This window comes from Nothoprocta perdicaria, unplaced genomic scaffold (assembly GCF_003342845.1).
Source record: "Nothoprocta perdicaria isolate Ctin4 unplaced genomic scaffold, notPer1 scaffold_349, whole genome shotgun sequence".
In the NCBI taxonomy this organism is placed as follows: Eukaryota; Metazoa; Chordata; class Aves; order Tinamiformes; family Tinamidae; genus Nothoprocta; species Nothoprocta perdicaria.
The window spans coordinates 344,592-361,848 of NW_020455587.1; the positions used below are offsets into that span (position 1 = coordinate 344,592).

Genomic DNA, 17,257 nt, shown 5'->3' on the forward strand with positions numbered 1-17,257 from the left:
TGTCAACCAGGACTCCCAGGTCCCTCTCCGTGGAGGTGCTTTCCAGCAGGTCGACCCCTAATCTGTACTGATGCCTGGGGTTATTCCTCCCCAGGTGCAGGACCCTGCACTTATCCTTATTGAACCTCATGAGGTTCCTCTCTGCCCAACTCACCAGCCTGTCCAGGTCCCTCTGGATGGCAGCACAGSCCTCCRGAGTGTCGGCCACTCCACTCAGCTTGGTGTCATCTGCAAACTTGCTAAGGGTGCACTCCGTGCCCTCGTCCAGGTCACTGATGAACAAACTGAAGAGCACTGGGCCCAGTACTGACCCCTGGGCGACACCACAGGCCTCCAACTGGACTCGGCCCCATTTATCACCACCCTCTGAGCAATTCCCACTGAGATCACTGACTTTATTAAGTGAACCTAATTCAAAATAATGCTCATTGCCTTGAACCCTTTTACACTGATCTTAACTTTTGGCAAGGTTAAAAATGCCATTAATATTCAGGAAGCTCTGCTTACATTTGGTGATTGAAAAACCCAACAGACGAATTCAAACTCTGTCTTTGCAAAAAGCCTGATTTTCTTCATCTCGTAGCCCTAAAAGATGAAGCTTTTTAAAGGAGCACAAGCTTCCACCTAGTTCCCACAGCAACTTAAGGCTAATGTCCTGGTGACTAAAGTAGTTTTAAATGCTTTTTGATGTCTCCACTTGATGCCAGCAAACAGTTCAGAAGACACCCATTAGCAGAGCAGTAGTGTCCTGAATTCCTGGGGGCTGCAGGAGACCCCTATCCCAGCCAGGGAAACCACCAGTGCTGCAGAAGGGAAAAAAAATTCCATGGGGAAACAAAAAAATAAGGTYGATTCTCTCATCCTCTCAATAGAAACTAATTAAATTTGATGAATTATGTAAAAAGTACACATTAATAAACATGAGAAAGGAGACTGACTTGTAGAACCAGGTGCAGACTCCAAACTCTGATAAGTATCAATATAATTCATTAAAAAAAAAAAAAAAGGAATGCAACCAGTTCATCATGCATTTTATATTATATTATATATTTGCATGAACACTCCCTCGCTAAAACCAACTACCTTTTTCCCACAGCTTTGCCCTCCTGCCTGCCTCTCTGCAGCTGGGCAGCAATACAAGAGATTGCTGCTCTGCATTTTGCAAAGCCCTTTCCCACAGTTTTGGTGTAGCTACTGACAAAGATTTCAGCCATGATTGTGTTACTGTCTTTACTGTTAGATGAGTGAAGACTGCAGCTCAGATTGGAGCAATTCTGAGTCATGTTCAGACATGGGCTACTCCAGTTGAAAGAATTTCACCCAAACTTTCTCCAGTGTCATTCTCACAAGAAAAGGATGATGAAAACTGTGACCAGAAAATGTAAATATTCATAGAGAATTACAGAGAGATGGAAAAAAATACTAAAAATGAAAACTGCATGAAATCTTAAAAATAAATAAATTAGTACCATCCAATAGTATATCCTGGTACCACTGGGCATTTATATTCAGATTAGTCATCTAAAACCCAAAAATTATTATTTCTTCAAATAAGAAAAAAAACTATTTATGCTGTTCTATTTAGCTAATTACTACACAGTAATTCCTATGTTATCTCTCCTTCTAGATGAACCTTTCAATTTGAGACATAGCATTCTTATTTAAAGTGCTCCTGTTTAACATAAGAACTAAGTTAAACAGAAAAAAAAAAAAAAAATTAAACGGAAATTACTCGAGCTTATAAAGTTTGAACCTAGCCTGAGGGTAACAAACAAGGATCTTACACTTAAGACTACAAATGTTTGCAGATAAACGTTTGGTGTAAATAATCCTTGCCTCGCTGTTTCTTTTCTGCTCTTCTTATACCAAGGTAAGGTAAGGTCATACCAGGTTTAGCAACCTAAAATAAAGCAAACTATACTCATTGGCACTTATTCACACATTTCTTTTCGCTCTGATCATCTTTTTTTTCCCCTCATTTTTACACAGTAGTTCGGGCAGTTTAAGATTAAATGATTTGAATGACAGGCTTGAAAGGTAAAGCACTCCAGTTTACCACTATCTTTTTTCTATAGCAACCAAGTATGAATGAAAAGGGAATAAATGGCACAGTAGTCCTTTCATAGGCCCTTCTTCTTCCAAGAGCCCTCTTTTTATTCCCTCACTTTCAATTCAAGCCATTCACAAATGATTAGCATAACACATCTTTTTATGTTTGTAAGGGTTACAGCTGTAATCGCTTCACCTCATCACTTTACTTAGAAATCCTGTCTCCAGAGGAGTAATTCGATTACTCGCAACAATCCAACTTTTGCCYAACCAAATAGAAATTCATTATAATGCTGTACTGCTGCATCAGTTTACTTACAGAGGATGGGAAAATAAAACCTAGCTACATAAATAGCTGGTGTGAATGGAGGCACGCAATTGCTGCCTAACAAAAGGCTAACAACAAAAGAGAGAAAGACCAGCAGAAATTCTTGCTCCCACTGGCTTAGTAGCCTCAAAACTAGTAATGACTTGTACCATTTTAAAGATCTTGGTTTTCACATGGAAATGGAAGGCTTGTAAGCCAAGGAGAGCACCATCTTCAGCCATGTACAAGGCAAGTTCATGTAACAGCCTGAGACTGAGCCTTTGCACGGGCTGAGGCATCAGACAGAAGCACCTTCTGTCAGGGGAAAACACACGTAACACACGTACGCTCGCACATGCTACTGCTTGCGACCGTTTCTCTCAGTTCCCTTCCAAAAGTCCAAAATATACATGATGCAATCTGACTGCCTACTGCCTAGGAGTAAAACTAGCATCATTCCTAGCAACTGACAGTGGATACGGATAAAAGAAAAAAATGAGGACAACTGGCATCTCCAAATGACTTCCAGTTGTCCATATGCCCAGAAGCATAAATCTAAGAAAAGCTCTTGCTGATTGTGGCACAGAAGGATAGCACTTGGGGCAGTAGAACAGATGCGAGGATCATGCCTTTCATTTAGAAGTAGTGCATTTTATTTTATTTTATTTTATTTTATTTTATTTTATTTTATTTTATTTTATTTTATTTTATTTTATTTTATTTTATTTTATTTTATTTTATTTTTATTTTATTTTTAATTCCCTAAAGTGATTTAAGATGCTCAGATATAAGGGGATGAATTGTCAATGGCAACATTTGTTATGCCACAGGTTTAGGAGTATTATGATCATGACGACAAATCTTTAGCTGTTAGACTGGCTTAGATTTGTTTTCAGCTTTCTAAGCTTATAACTATCTTCTTGATTTTTATTTTTACAGATTCCTGAGGATTTCGGAACAACATATGGGTGGCATTAAGAGCATTAAGGATTTATAAATTTGTATCATGATAAAAACACACAAAGTCTAAAATATATTTGGAGTTAAATGCAATTCATATACTACTTGTGGTTAAGTTAAATGTTGATGTATTCATGTTAACTTTATAGAGAAAAACAGAAATCATCCTCTTTACAGTAACCAAATCAAGTGAGCATTTTAGACTTAACTCATAAGAAAAATAGTTCACTGTATATACTTCAGTCTGTTTTTAATATGATTTTTTTTTAATTTAAATATGCTACTCTCCACCATTCCTATGAATACTTAATCTTTATTGTGATGTGTGTTTACTTTATGGTGAATGGATTATTACCAATAATAATTTTGATCTTTTTGTCAAAAACCACGAACCCTTTTGGTCTCAAAAATCTCATAATATCCATAAGACAGCATCTTTTGCTAAYACTACCCATGAGAATTTACTAGTAATCACATTATTAGAAAGTGGAGAAACTGACTACATGGGAGGGGAAAAAGTCATATTTTAAAAGGAATGTCCTTAAAGCATTAAAAAAAATTGTGTTTACTGTTATTTTGAGTTACTGTCCAACATGCATACAATAGCATTAATAATACGCTCATGGCTTCATATGGTACATGGACAAAGCACCTTTTGCCCCTTAGTTTAAAAAACACATTAGAGAAATCTCCATCCAAACCACCCCACACACTGGCACATTCACCCTGATCCTCATGAGATGTTCAGTTCCAGTGAATGACTCTACAGCCAGTCAGCAAAACGAACTTAGTTCCAGGTTTCAGACTGGAATGCATACCTCAAGAAGTGAGGCAAATCACCCAGCTACAAGAACATACATGCTGCTCTGTATCCTGACAATTTTTGATTTGCATTGCTTGTTTGCTGAAAATTGGGTATTGTAGCTAATTTTTATAGGAACATGTTGTTAAAGAAACAAACTGCTTTGTTCTCAGAAGCAAACCATTGATGTACTGTGCAAAGAACATAGGCATAATACAAACAGTATAATAATGAAAACAAGAACTTTTTTTTAAAGAAAATAACTCCCACCAGAAACACACCATGTTTTAAGTGGGTAGTAATAACAACAACAATATATTCACAAGGAACACAATGCTTTTGGAAAAGGCAGCACAAGTATGAAAGCACCCATTCATATTTCATATTTCTCACACAAGAATAGAAGTGCGTCTTCAAAGATTTTAACCAAGTTAAAAATAGGTTGAAGAAGCGTAAACATCAAAAGCTAAACTCCAGCGAGCTCATGCTTACCAGATCCTGTTAGTATTGTTTTTAGTGTTCATTATGATGAAATTGTTTCTCACTTTGCTGTAGAACATCTAGTTAGGCATCCAGGCTGGAGATCAAGATCACCAGAGTTCGCAAAATAAATCCTACACTTCTCAAAATGAATGCTACACAAATATTGACTTGATAAATAGAAAAACTTACAGTTGGCTAACAATCTTAAATCTGTATTTAATTTCTATTTCACTACTTTTTTTGTTGTTGCTACACACAGAATTCAGCACATTATAAATCAGTTCTAACTATCTTAACCTTATTCAAACAGGAAACAGACCCATCTTAAGAGGCGAGGAAAAAAGAAAAAAGCCTGACAGTCTGCTTATCTTGCATTAGTGTATCTCCCTCTTAGCCTAACAAATGAGGAATGACAGTGCACGCTACCTTCTTAACCGCACATCTATTTCATAGAAAATTACACACTGAATGACTATTATGTGCTATGTAGCAGAATGGAATCAGTACCAGTGCATTTCCTGATATCTCTAAGGGTAGTTTCCAAGAAACACTTGGATTAGAGTTGGGACACAGAACCGCTCTAGCTTATTCACACCAAAATTGTGTTGAGTAAACTGCTAAAGCTAAAGCAATACATTTAAATAACTCTAGCTATTACAGTGCCTGTTTTTCTGGAAAATCATACTTCAAAATTACCTTTTGAATGCCTCAAAATTGCTAACCTCACATTTTTAACAAAGTAAGATCTATTGACTGTCAAAGTTCAGTGATGAAGTCAATGATCAGAATCAATGCTAATAGCTGAAGAGCTATACTGTCAGAGCTTTCAATACTCCATCTACTCAGATTAAATGTAGTAGATATCTTTAAGACAATTGGTTGCAAATCTCACTTTATTATTATGTAGGGCTAACAATGGTAATAGGAAAAATTAGCTTGATAAAAAACAGCTAAAGACAGGGCTCAAAGACCCTCTGCCCATGACTGAAGGGAGCGTGCCGGACAGCCCATAGGTTTTGCCTTTATGAGACACACAGAGTAGCTGAGGAAGCAGCTCCAGTAGGAAGGAAGGTTTATCACTTGAGAAAAAACAACSTGCATTTGGTCTTGCAACTCTGAAAAGCTAGTGAAGTGTCTTCTTTGACATATGGACACTTCCCAATTGTTCCAAATCTGAGGATGTGCTTTAGAGCAGTATGAACTCATCTCAGCAGTGACCTCAGCTAGATCCTTAGGCTGGACTCCACCACAGGACCCACAGATTTATTCTGAGGGCCCAACTATGTGCAGCTGCTGAATCTCTGCCAATTGCTTACTACCTCTATGGGCTGGCTGGTGGTAGATGAGGCAGTATGTGCTCACCCTATGCAGAGTAGGTGCACACTAYGCACCCTGTGCAGAGGGTGGCTTTTGGACCCAGGTTGCTGCTCCTCCACTCCTCCAAGTAATGGGAAGATAGAAGTCTGGCTCACCAGTCCTAGAAGCAACTCAGTTTCCTTTAACCATATTCAAAACACAATGCAACTACCTTGGCTTTTTTTCTAATCACAGACACAAGAAGATACAAGAGTCTGGTCACCAAGCAAGAGAATACGCTGCCCTTCAAGTCAAATGGCTGCACTCAAGATGCTGCAGCACTGCGCATCTGTGATCTATCAAGATGATAAGACTATGTTCTATCCTCCTCCACCAAAACAAATTGTTTTACCTAAGTAATTGTATTTTTCTAAAACTGCTCTTTAAATGAGTTACTTACAAGTAAGGTATAAAAGATCTGCACTTCCCAAAATGTTATGGGTAATACTTCATTTTTCAGCTGGTTCTATTCCATGGTTATAAAATTACAATCTGAATTTCATCACTATTCAGATAAGCATGCAACAGGCTATAATTTCTGTTGCTCAATTCCCTGTGTAAACAAATTGATTTCACTTTCCAAGACTGATAAAACTTTTCAGTAAGGCTTGAATTCTACCTATATTAATAAAGCTATTTGATTTGCCTAAACAACATTACATTCCACAGTTTATGCACTGCAAGCAATAACCTTTTACACAAAGGCAACCAATTCACCACTTTTTATATGCAGACAATCATACAATGTGATTCAGTTTGCCACCTCTTAGCTCTTAAATTGCCAACCACTTATATAGAATGTGATTTTCTAAATTCTGTTCAAAATCAAAATAAGAAATGCTAGATTTACAAACAGGCTGTGTCTGCTTCAAGCAGCTACCATCCATTCCACCTACACCTGTGGCATACAGGCTAGTCCGTAAAGACACAAGCAGATTTTCTACTGTATTTTGTCAATGAAGCAGGCAATCTAGAAAATATGGATGCTGACAGGGTACACAAAAATTAAGGTACGCATCAAAAAATGTCTGTACTTGTGCAACTGCCTTCCTTACATTTATGGAATTTTAGTGCCAGTAATAGTAAATTTCCCTGCTCTTTCCACCACATATGAAAAAAAGAGGAATCCTTTCACAGTCGTTACAAACATGAACATGTGAGCAAAAACACCTTCAACAATATGTTTTTTTCTCATTATTGTCTAGTGATCCCAACAATAGAGTGTACTATCAAAAAAGTATTTGAAAAAACATACATTTACATTATACGATTTAGAAAGGACTTACTGCCCCTATAATTATCACTTTGAAATGGCATATCCAGAAAATAACACAGAGCTAGGGATAGATAGAAATTATGAAGCCTCTTTTACATAAAGACATATGGATTTAGGGTTATCGTCTGAAAGAGTGGACCATTTTCGGGTTACTGCAAAGTGCACTGATGTCATCTGCTTTGCCACCATACTCACACCATGCAGTGCTGGTCTGGTTTGAGCTCACAGAATCACATTGCATGCTATGATGATGTAAGTACCTGTTCTCTGTCAGAGTAGGAAAATCTTCAGCCATAATCTCGCAAACTGTGAAACTGAGGACACATAACTGAGGATTTGCCTTAAACTTGCCATTAAACACCTCGTTAAACACCTCTGAGCCTTTCTCTGCGTTTTAACTGGCCATAGAAMCTGGCTTTAAGCAATCTGCTGTCCAGCGTCAGAGCTCCGTCCGGTGTGACTGGACCTACTGTGGTTATGCTTCAGTGCTGACAATTTGAGAGCAATTTAAGATTGCAGCATTCAAGGTAACATCCTGCAGCTTTCCAGCAGCAAGTGCACAAAAGCTGCACATCGGAAATGGTTTGGATGCTGGATGCAGGGACCGTAACTGGTCCAAGTTTTGCAGCCACACAAAGAGTGACAGCAACTACTGCACAACACTTTCCACTTCTGCTTGAGGCCAGACGCCCCTCATTTCAGACATGCCGTTTCAAAGTCCTAAACGCTGTATTGGCTTTGGCCATCCTTAGCACGACCTTGCTGATGACTCTTGTGTTCCGAAAAGCTATGCTGCTGAAATAGCAGAGCTGTTCTCACAAATTTTGGTAATAAACTGTCAGGGCACGCTACTGCCTCAGGGAATTTTCCACCGCAGCAAGGTTAGAGCAGGATCTCTCTATGCTAATGGCCTGGCCAAATTACTTGGCAGAGGGGCAGAAACASTCAATAATGTGTTGTCTGCTTACATATGTGTGAATAACCAATAGTCAGTCATCAGCAAAGAGCAAGTAACACAAGTTAGCAGATATGTGACCTTTGATTTAATGTTCAGGTTAAATATTCTCTCACCTATATCGTATTGAATGTGGATACCTTTCCTGTTGACTAAACAAATCAAATGTTAATCAAAAGTGGCAAAGCATACAATCTGTTTCGTGACCTCTCTGACAGCAAAGGGTGCTGGAAGCCAATTCTGATCAAGAACTCTTATAAGCTGGTCACTGTGAAACAGAATATTCATAATCCTTTCTAGATTCTTGAATTTGCACAAAAACTCTACACACTTCCAAAACCAACAAGACTGAAAACCACAAACATGGTTGTAATTCAACTCCCTAAACTGTGAATTTACCTAGCTACAAAACATCACTTTAACAATACCTTGACCAACTGAATATGCAACTGGACTTTCCAGAAAGGAAGACCTTTTTGAAAATGTTTTGGTTATCATACAACTTCCCATCAGAGAAAAAAGCAAAGTTTGTGAACTGCTGAGCAATCATCATCTTGCACAGCACGCAAAGCATCAGTCTCTGAGTAATCTGGCAGTGCTGCCATTCAACTATCCTGACTTGCACTGCAACACATTTGACAGTTTTTAAGAAGTGCTACTACACTTGGCAATGCTGCTCCTCACTTCTAGACAGTTAACTGCAGAACTTCATTTAGCACTTTGTCAGAGACGGCAAGCAAACAATTTAATAAACCCTTGTAATGCTCATGACAATGAGGAGGAATTTCTTTTTACTTAAAGTGCTTGATTAGTCACACAGAAGCACACTGACACTGATGTCAGGGCCTTGAACTGCTTGCAAAATTGATAAGCACATTTCTGGTTTAGGAGTTCCTGAACTGCTGCTGCTGTTCYTTGACCATCATTTTTTTCTGACACAAGGCCCTTCCTGTCCAGATGCTTAGTAAGTTTGACTGCTCAAAAACATGTTATCTTGTATTCAGAATATCTCCATGATAGGTAGCTGTTAGTACGATGATCAGTAACTGCAAAGATTGCCATCTCTCCACTGAGATTTTGCATACTGATAAAACATTTGATGGACTTTTTTTTTTAAATTGATTTAGAGCAGCAGCAGTTTTGATTTTAAATTTCTTCTGGGAGCTTTAAACCATCTGATCTCTGAGCAGCTGGCAAAGACATTACTGCCCCTTGCCCTTCATCTCTTTCCGCAAGCATATTCTATCACTTCTGCTATGCTTTCATAACTGTTTGTGCAATTTTTCCAATCTAAGAATTATTTTAAATTAGTTTAGCTGACTATGTTAAGACTGTTAATTTTGGACAACCTAAGTGAGATCAGAAATTTGCAATAGGGATAGCAATGAATAGATAGCAGTCACTTTTCCACCATCTCTATAACCACCAGCCATATAGACTTTCAGAGATTTTGATTTTTATTTTTTACCATAGTTGGTTTATCAGCATGATTTACGGACATGAACTCCTCATTATTAATGAAAATATCCTCCATCTGTCTCATACAAGACTTCAATAATATTTTTACTTCACCAATGCTGAGCTGCCATGCTGTAGCACAGGAAGGAAGCTGCTACAATTCAACACTGAATGCATCCATGCTGTCTCCTGTACGACAGCACATTAGAGCTCCAGGATAGCTCAACTAGGTAGTGCTTGCAGCATAACATTGCTACTAGAGTGCCATTAAAATTTTCATTATCACTTCCAAAATTACCTTGGACTTGCCTGAAAACAATACAATAAACAAATACAACAAAGTTGCATATTAAATCCTACTACTATAGTGTACCTTTTCATGGAACCAGCTTCAAGTATGACTGATCTGGACCTTACCAATTTGAACTGCATTTCTGCATTGGCCTGAAGAATAGTGTCACAGTAACTGTGTTAGGGATATTTCTAGCATTGGCTACAGAGCTCAATTTACAAGTCAGCATTGTGTACGGCAAAGTCTACTCTGGCCTTCCTCTTCTGACTTGTATGCTCATATGCAGAAACTTCATTCCTGCTGCAGAAGGCCAGATAGATGAAAACAGAATCAGTAATTGTTCGCAATCCTTTCCTCCTCCCTTCTCTAAAGAAAAAGCACTGCCCCTTACCAGAGCTGATGTTCCCCTGTGGCCTAGATAAGCCAAACTATGGCCATCCCTGTGCCAAGGGTGGCTATGTCTCGATATTACGAGCTTCAATCTCTGTCTGCTTCATCTATCTCACACGTTCTTCAACTCCTAGCATCACAAGGCTCCGTTATGCCCAATGCTGTGTAGCTAATCACAGTGTAAAACCAAAGCAGACACAGGCTGTACAGGTGGAATGAGGCTGAAGAGTGCAGTCCGATCAGGTGATGATATAACTCATCTTTTCTAAATGCCTTTTTATTTTGAATGTGATACAAAGAAGGTAAAGGTAGAAGAAGCAATAGGCAAAAAACAATGAAAGAAAAAGAAGAGAAGGTGAGAGAAAACTGAAACAAGAAAATTGCAGTACTAGAAAATTGAAATTTGAAAGGTCTTTTTAACTGCATGTCTATTATAAGGGGAATTAGGATTTTTTTAATCACAGTTAAAAGTTCAACAATTCTAGTAAGAACTGTAAGCTTTTACATTTATGTCTCCATAATCTTTAACAACTGATGCAACATATCCAATGACCAAAGTCTGATTCATGAAATTACGTTCATAAAAGCTGAAGAGACCCAAGAAGCCAGGCACATGTGAGAAGAGCATTTTTGCTGAGACACTGTTTTTTCACTAAGAGTAGCAGTTTTATCAACTTCCATTCTCTAATTTTTAAATATAAACTGGAATACTCTACTTGATGCCTTGCTTCTAAAATACTTATTTCTTTAGTTCCATTGAGGTTCCTAAAACACTGCATGTGCTATAAGATTGAAAAGTTACTTGTTAAGCATCTGCACCAAAGTAAGCATTTAAAAACCAAGGAGAGCTAGTATTTATCAAATTTTTGGACTCAAAATTTCTTCATTCTAGTGGTTGATACTTTTAAACTATTATTGGTGTTTCTTTTTACAGACTTACTGATTTTAAGAATGCTACCAGAATCAAAAAGAAATACATTTTAATACTAATTTAATACTGTAATAAGCCCATTCACTATGCAATATGTTTTAAAATAACGTTTTCTATAAAGGCGATGAGATTTTTTCAATATATTTATTAATTATAGATAAGATATAATATGCTATATATGTATGCTTCATATATCTATGAAACTTTTCCTTCTAAAAGCAGTCAACTCCTCTTTCAAAACATAGGAATAAACTCATATTCCTGAACACTTAGGAAAGAAGCCAGGAGACTATTTTTGTTTAAAATTATGCTCAAATATAGTTAAAATAAACGGTTCAGCTGCAGTTCATGGACAAGCTACTACAGAGGATTATAAATAGGAGTAAGTTCTATATCTTTCTAGAAGTGTTCAGTGAGGAACAGATAACAGATTGCAGAATGTTGTTTTTTCTTTGTCCTGCAAATGCATGCAAGATAATTTTTAGACATTTCTCTATGCTGTTTTCCTTATATGTYTTCTACCAAGATAACTGTATTTTCATAATCTCAAGCAATGCCTCAGATATAAGGAAAAAAAGGTAATTTTCTTTTTTTGCTGATCACCATAGAAGAAACCCTTATTTCTTAGAGACATCAAACAAGGAAAATACAGAATTTCTGTTCAATGTCTTATAGTTATGGGCTGCCCACTCCCTTTTTTTTTTCATGCATATCAATCTTGTTGCTTCGCTTAAATTCTATTGTTACATTAAAAATATTAATTTTTCTTTTTTTAAATCAAATTTTAGAAAGTGGAACTCCACAATTCTGTTACTATCCTCATATATTTGAATATATACACTTTAGAGGCTTCGCTTCTTGATTTCTGGAAATATCCCTCAATTACTGCATTTTTATAAGCCCTATCAAAAATTCCATCAAATAGTCTTTTATTTGTTTTTATTTTATTTGCCACCAAAGGTATCATTTACCAAAAGCAGCAGATGTGGTTTCAGTGATTTACTGCATTTTCATATACAGAAAAGGAAAATATACTATGCAAAAATTCTGTTTCCATCTCTGTAAAGCTCAGCAAGTCAGAAAACAAATATTCTCTGTGAGCTGAAGGATATTACACAAAAGACTACTGGAATTTAATTATTTCAGTATCTTTTTGCTATGAATAAATGAAAGCAAACCCCTGATTTAAGCAATATCTGCATTCTTTTCTACATTTAGATCACTATTTAGGTCTCAAGCAATGACATAGCTGAAAGTCACCTTAGGAACACTGACCTAAATATAAAAAGGAGAAGCAAAAGGACCTTCATTTCATGTATGTTTAGCATCTGATATCATCCCTTGTTTGTATGTTAATCAGTACCACAGGCATATCCGAGCATCCTGTTACATGAGACAATTTGACTTTCACAAATTTCCCTAAGAGCAGAAACAGCATCAGGAACAATTTCAAGGAAATAATTATGGTCTAGACAGATTTACGACTTCTAAAGACCTAATCCAAAGCACATTAATGTCAGTGAAAGGACTCCCATTGACATCAAAGCCCTTCGGATCAATCCCCAAGTGCGGTGGGAATGAATTCAGAGCAATAATGATGGTGGACTAAATACACACTTGCAGTTAAAATGTTACCACCCAGACCTTTTTATTTCTCAAATCAGATTAAAAAGTCATTTTCTACTATTTCACAATTACTTCCAGATGCTCATCATCTCAAATGGCATTTTCATCCATGTGCATGAACCAAGCATGCATAGAGATGGAGTTTCTACTTTGCCTGAACTAGTAATACAAATGAAAACCACTGGGGAAAATAATTTTGGAAGTGATGAAGTTCATATTATAAATGTGGGGGAGAAACCTTGGATTGCAATTATTCTTTCTAAATACTTCAGGATAGAACAGTCAGTTCCGCCATTTACTTACTTCCATAGAAGTTTTTTTCCAATTAAATTTTCAATGTTTTTCTCTAGACTTCTAAGCAAAAACAACAAAAACTAAAAAGAATACACACAAATTAGCACTAGCTTCAAACTTGGCAGCCTAAAAAAATATCATAAATGTCAACTTCATACATGTCTGCTTAATAACAGCTCTGCTGGCCCTTCTGTCCTCTTAAATGCCTCTTTATACACTAAATAATTTGAAGCACTCCCTTCTCTCACCATGTTAATCTAGTTTCATTCCCTTTTCAGCCAATAAAATTTTATATTGTAAAATGAAACAACAACATAGTCCACTACTGAAAATCCGTTTAATTATTTACACATTAAAATTCAACTCAAAGATGTGGCTGATCAGTCTTCAACATAATGTCTGAAATGCTATCACCCTATTGTAGAAATGGTGTATATTTTATTTGCTAGTCTGGCAATGGATTAGTTGGGCAGGTTCAGTTGTCACCTCTGCATCAATCCCAATATGCTATGTATTGAACTCTGCACTCCCCAATTAATTTTAGTAAGTTTGAAAATTCGCTTTAGGAAATTACATGTAATGCTACTGAATAACGTGCATTTCTTAGCATAACTCCAGCCTTTAGTTCCAAATGAGTAACTGACCTACTACCTTAGTCTCTGTATTCTTCTCTGCATTCAGAAAAACAAGCATTTTTCTTCTTCTTCAGTTACTCCATGGATAAGAACCCAATTACCAAAAGAAAGGTAATGCTGCTACCAAGATTTAATGTAGAGAACTGTGAACATTCTTCACTTCCTAAAAGGATCATAATGGGAAGCAAATCAAAGCTGGCAGAGGAAGACAATAATGGCTGAAAGTTTGCAAGGAATTAAAACAGTTTGTTTCATAAACCTATGGGCTATAGTTGCAATGGAAATGGTGCTCTAAACATGTTCTACACACCACCCAGGCCACAAGGAATCRTTTTTAGCCTCATGCCCTAAAGAATCAAAGCTGATGTGATCAAACTGTGTATGTGTGCAACTTTCATCCCCTTTCCACCACATCTAATAACAAGTAACTCAACTTGCCTTGATCCATTCAGTCCTATCTGCACAAAGGCAATCATCACAAAGTCAGTCAGTTCTTACAAGCTTTATGGAAGTAGGTGTCCAAATAGAGGGGGAATCCTACTAGCACCCTAAATCAAGGCCATCAACAAATCTTCTTGGCATTCATCCTTGAGGTGGAAGTACATAGGAACTGCTCAGACTACTTTTTATCTGCTGCTATTCCAGTAATTGCCTGCATGAGGATTAATTCAGTGTGCGTCAAACACTCATAAGACTCTCAGCTTATGATAAAAAACATTTTTTTAAAGATATGCCAAAAGCAGCAACATGCTTTAGCCATGATTTGGCACCATCTTCCACATGAGTTCACAGCGCAACGCAGTCTGTTATCAGCAGTGTAAGAGAACACTACACCTGGAATACACCGAGTGAAAAAAATGAGAGCTCCAATTTAAATTTGCTGACTTTTATTAGTTTGATATCAATGAATAAACTATTGAAGCAATTCTCAAAGGTGTATGTCTACCTTTGGGAATGATATGGGCAAAAGACCAGGTGCCTTAAAATCTGCATGAATTAGGTTAATAAGGAAGTCGTCAAGAAAAAAAAAAAAAAAAAAAAAAAATTAGTCAGGGAAATAGCACATCTAAGAAAACTAAATTATCAAGATTATGTTTTTGGGGATATGAACTTCCCCAGCAGCAAGCCATGACATTACTACCATTTTTTTTTTCCATCTCTATATCTTATCAGTGTGAAACAGGAGTTGTGAAATGCAGACTATTCAACTAAAAGACATAATAGAAAAATTAGTACAAACTAGGGCCTCTGATTGAGGTAAGAAATGAGAATGACTCACTACATTCCAGACACTAGTTTTAGTTCTGAATTTCACTACCAGGGAGATTTTTTCTTGCCTTTAAACTCACTTTTAATCTTYCCTCCGTAAGTTCTCTATGCCTTTTAAATGTCTTTTCAGCAAGTTCAAAGCAAAATTTCATTTTGATTGTCCGTGGTCTACAGTCTGCTTCATGTCCCAGGACATGACACAGGGCTCTGTACAACTTTTATAATGCAATCCATAGTTTAGCTAATTAACTAGATTTTAAAGGSATACATTAGATTTACTGGACAAAGTGAAACACCAGATAAAGTGAAAGTTACCATTTCCCTATGAATGTGTTTATTCCAGTGAAACAGAACATTTTTAGCAGAGATACTAAACAAATACAGCCAGACGTCTTCTTGGTCAATAACTGAAARCAAACTAAAAATGTCACTAAAGTAGCTAGATAACCAAACAAACATATGCATAAAACAATATGCTAATTATACTTTTCTTCAAGAACAAATTACAGCATTATTTTTTATGATGAAAACATGGGAAGATTTCAGTATCAGCTTTTAAAAAGCTGTTTAGAATATAAACAACTCAGCTTAAGATGTGTGAATATATATGAGTTTGAAGTGATGATGCCCTACTAAAAGCATTACTTCTAAGCAAGAGAAGATACTATTTCGCAGTGCTGCCTCTGCCCATATTCTATATTTATTAAAATATAGTCAGAGAAAATGTTGTTCAGTTACATATTGAAGCACTGTCCTATGAAGAAATGGAGATACTTCAAGAAAACTTGTATTTAGCCATGCTGGCAAAGTCAAGATTTATATCACGAGAGTAAAAAACTTGCTACTGATTTCCCTCTTTCTTCAGACTCCATAGGCASTCATGTGCGCACGGCTGTTATGGCAGAGGAAGGTATACAGGCAACTCCTAGCAGGGTTTGTGCTCAGAGGACAGAATATGGGTAAGGGGAAAGTAATTTTCTCACAAGCCAGGTGAATTACTTCCCCATTTTGTTATCACCATCCAGCTAATTTCTGATGAAAAAGCCCACTGCTCTCCCCCTGTCACTCCACATTTCCGCAATATCTTAGGATATTAGGAGAGTTCCTTTTAGAACTCTCCCTTGCCTCAAATCCTAGCAATATATGCCTGTGGTACATAAATATTTGTTCATGCAAATAAATTAAATTCAAACATTTAATTTTGGCCGGTAAACATAAGAAAGATAACGCTCAAGTGCTTTTCACAGAAGACAGCGCACAGTTTGAACTTCCTGTTTTTATTAAGCTTAGCTCCCTTGATGAAAATATTAACCAATCTTGAGATTTCACTTCTCAGTTTCTTGGGAAAACACTTTGTTGTCACCACCTTGTTAGAGGCATCAGCTTTTAATTGGAACAAGTTTTAAATTGAAGGAAATAATGGAAAAATTATGCCGAGGTGCCGCAGCAGTACTTCAAATGCCCGCCTGCTTGTACCTCCATGTTGTTTCTATGCTGAATATTGATAAGCAATTAGGAGCAGACAAGGCAGTGATGGGCCTCCACGACACACCGCTTCAGCATCTATAGGGCCCCTTCTTGTCCGTGCTCTTGCAGCCTGTCAAACAACTCTAATGTTGTCGCAGTCAAGCAACGGGAATGAAGGGCTATAAATACAGTCCAAGCAGGAGATAACAATAAGCAGAAGTACTAAATCCTCATTTGGAGATGAAACGGTATTTCTGGACGAGCAGTATGCGATTAACCTGCTGCATATGGGGTCAATATGATTTGTTCGCACAGACATGCAGTGAGTCTTAGCCCTGGGCCTGCCTTGCTATTAAAAATGCCAGCCTTGCTCAAATCCACCCTCTCCCCATGCCTAGCTGGTAGTCTGAGCTGCTACCTGTGAAAATTAACTATCATGTCTCAATTTGCATAGGAAAGAAGAAGAGTGAAAGGTCTATACCACCAGAGCTCAGAAACAATTTAGCTAGCGTAACAGTTTAAACGGGGATGTTCTCCTGTCTCCTCCTGCCTATCTGCCACCTACTGTGTTCCAGCTGCTTGAAACGAGATTCGCAGAAACACAAACACACACACCAAAAATGCTTTACTTACTCTGTCTCAAAGCTGAGTGTCGCTAGCACAGTACAGTCTTGGCCCAATACCAAAGAACAGTCATAGCCCATTAC

General features: G+C 37.3%; 1 protein-coding gene across 6 annotated transcripts in view; it reads right to left on the reverse strand.

Moving 5' to 3' along the window:
* The window catches only part of PTPRK (protein tyrosine phosphatase, receptor type K), a 293,985-nt gene that overhangs the window by 49,146 nt on the left and 227,582 nt on the right, over positions 1–17,257 (reverse strand). The window lies entirely within an intron of this gene.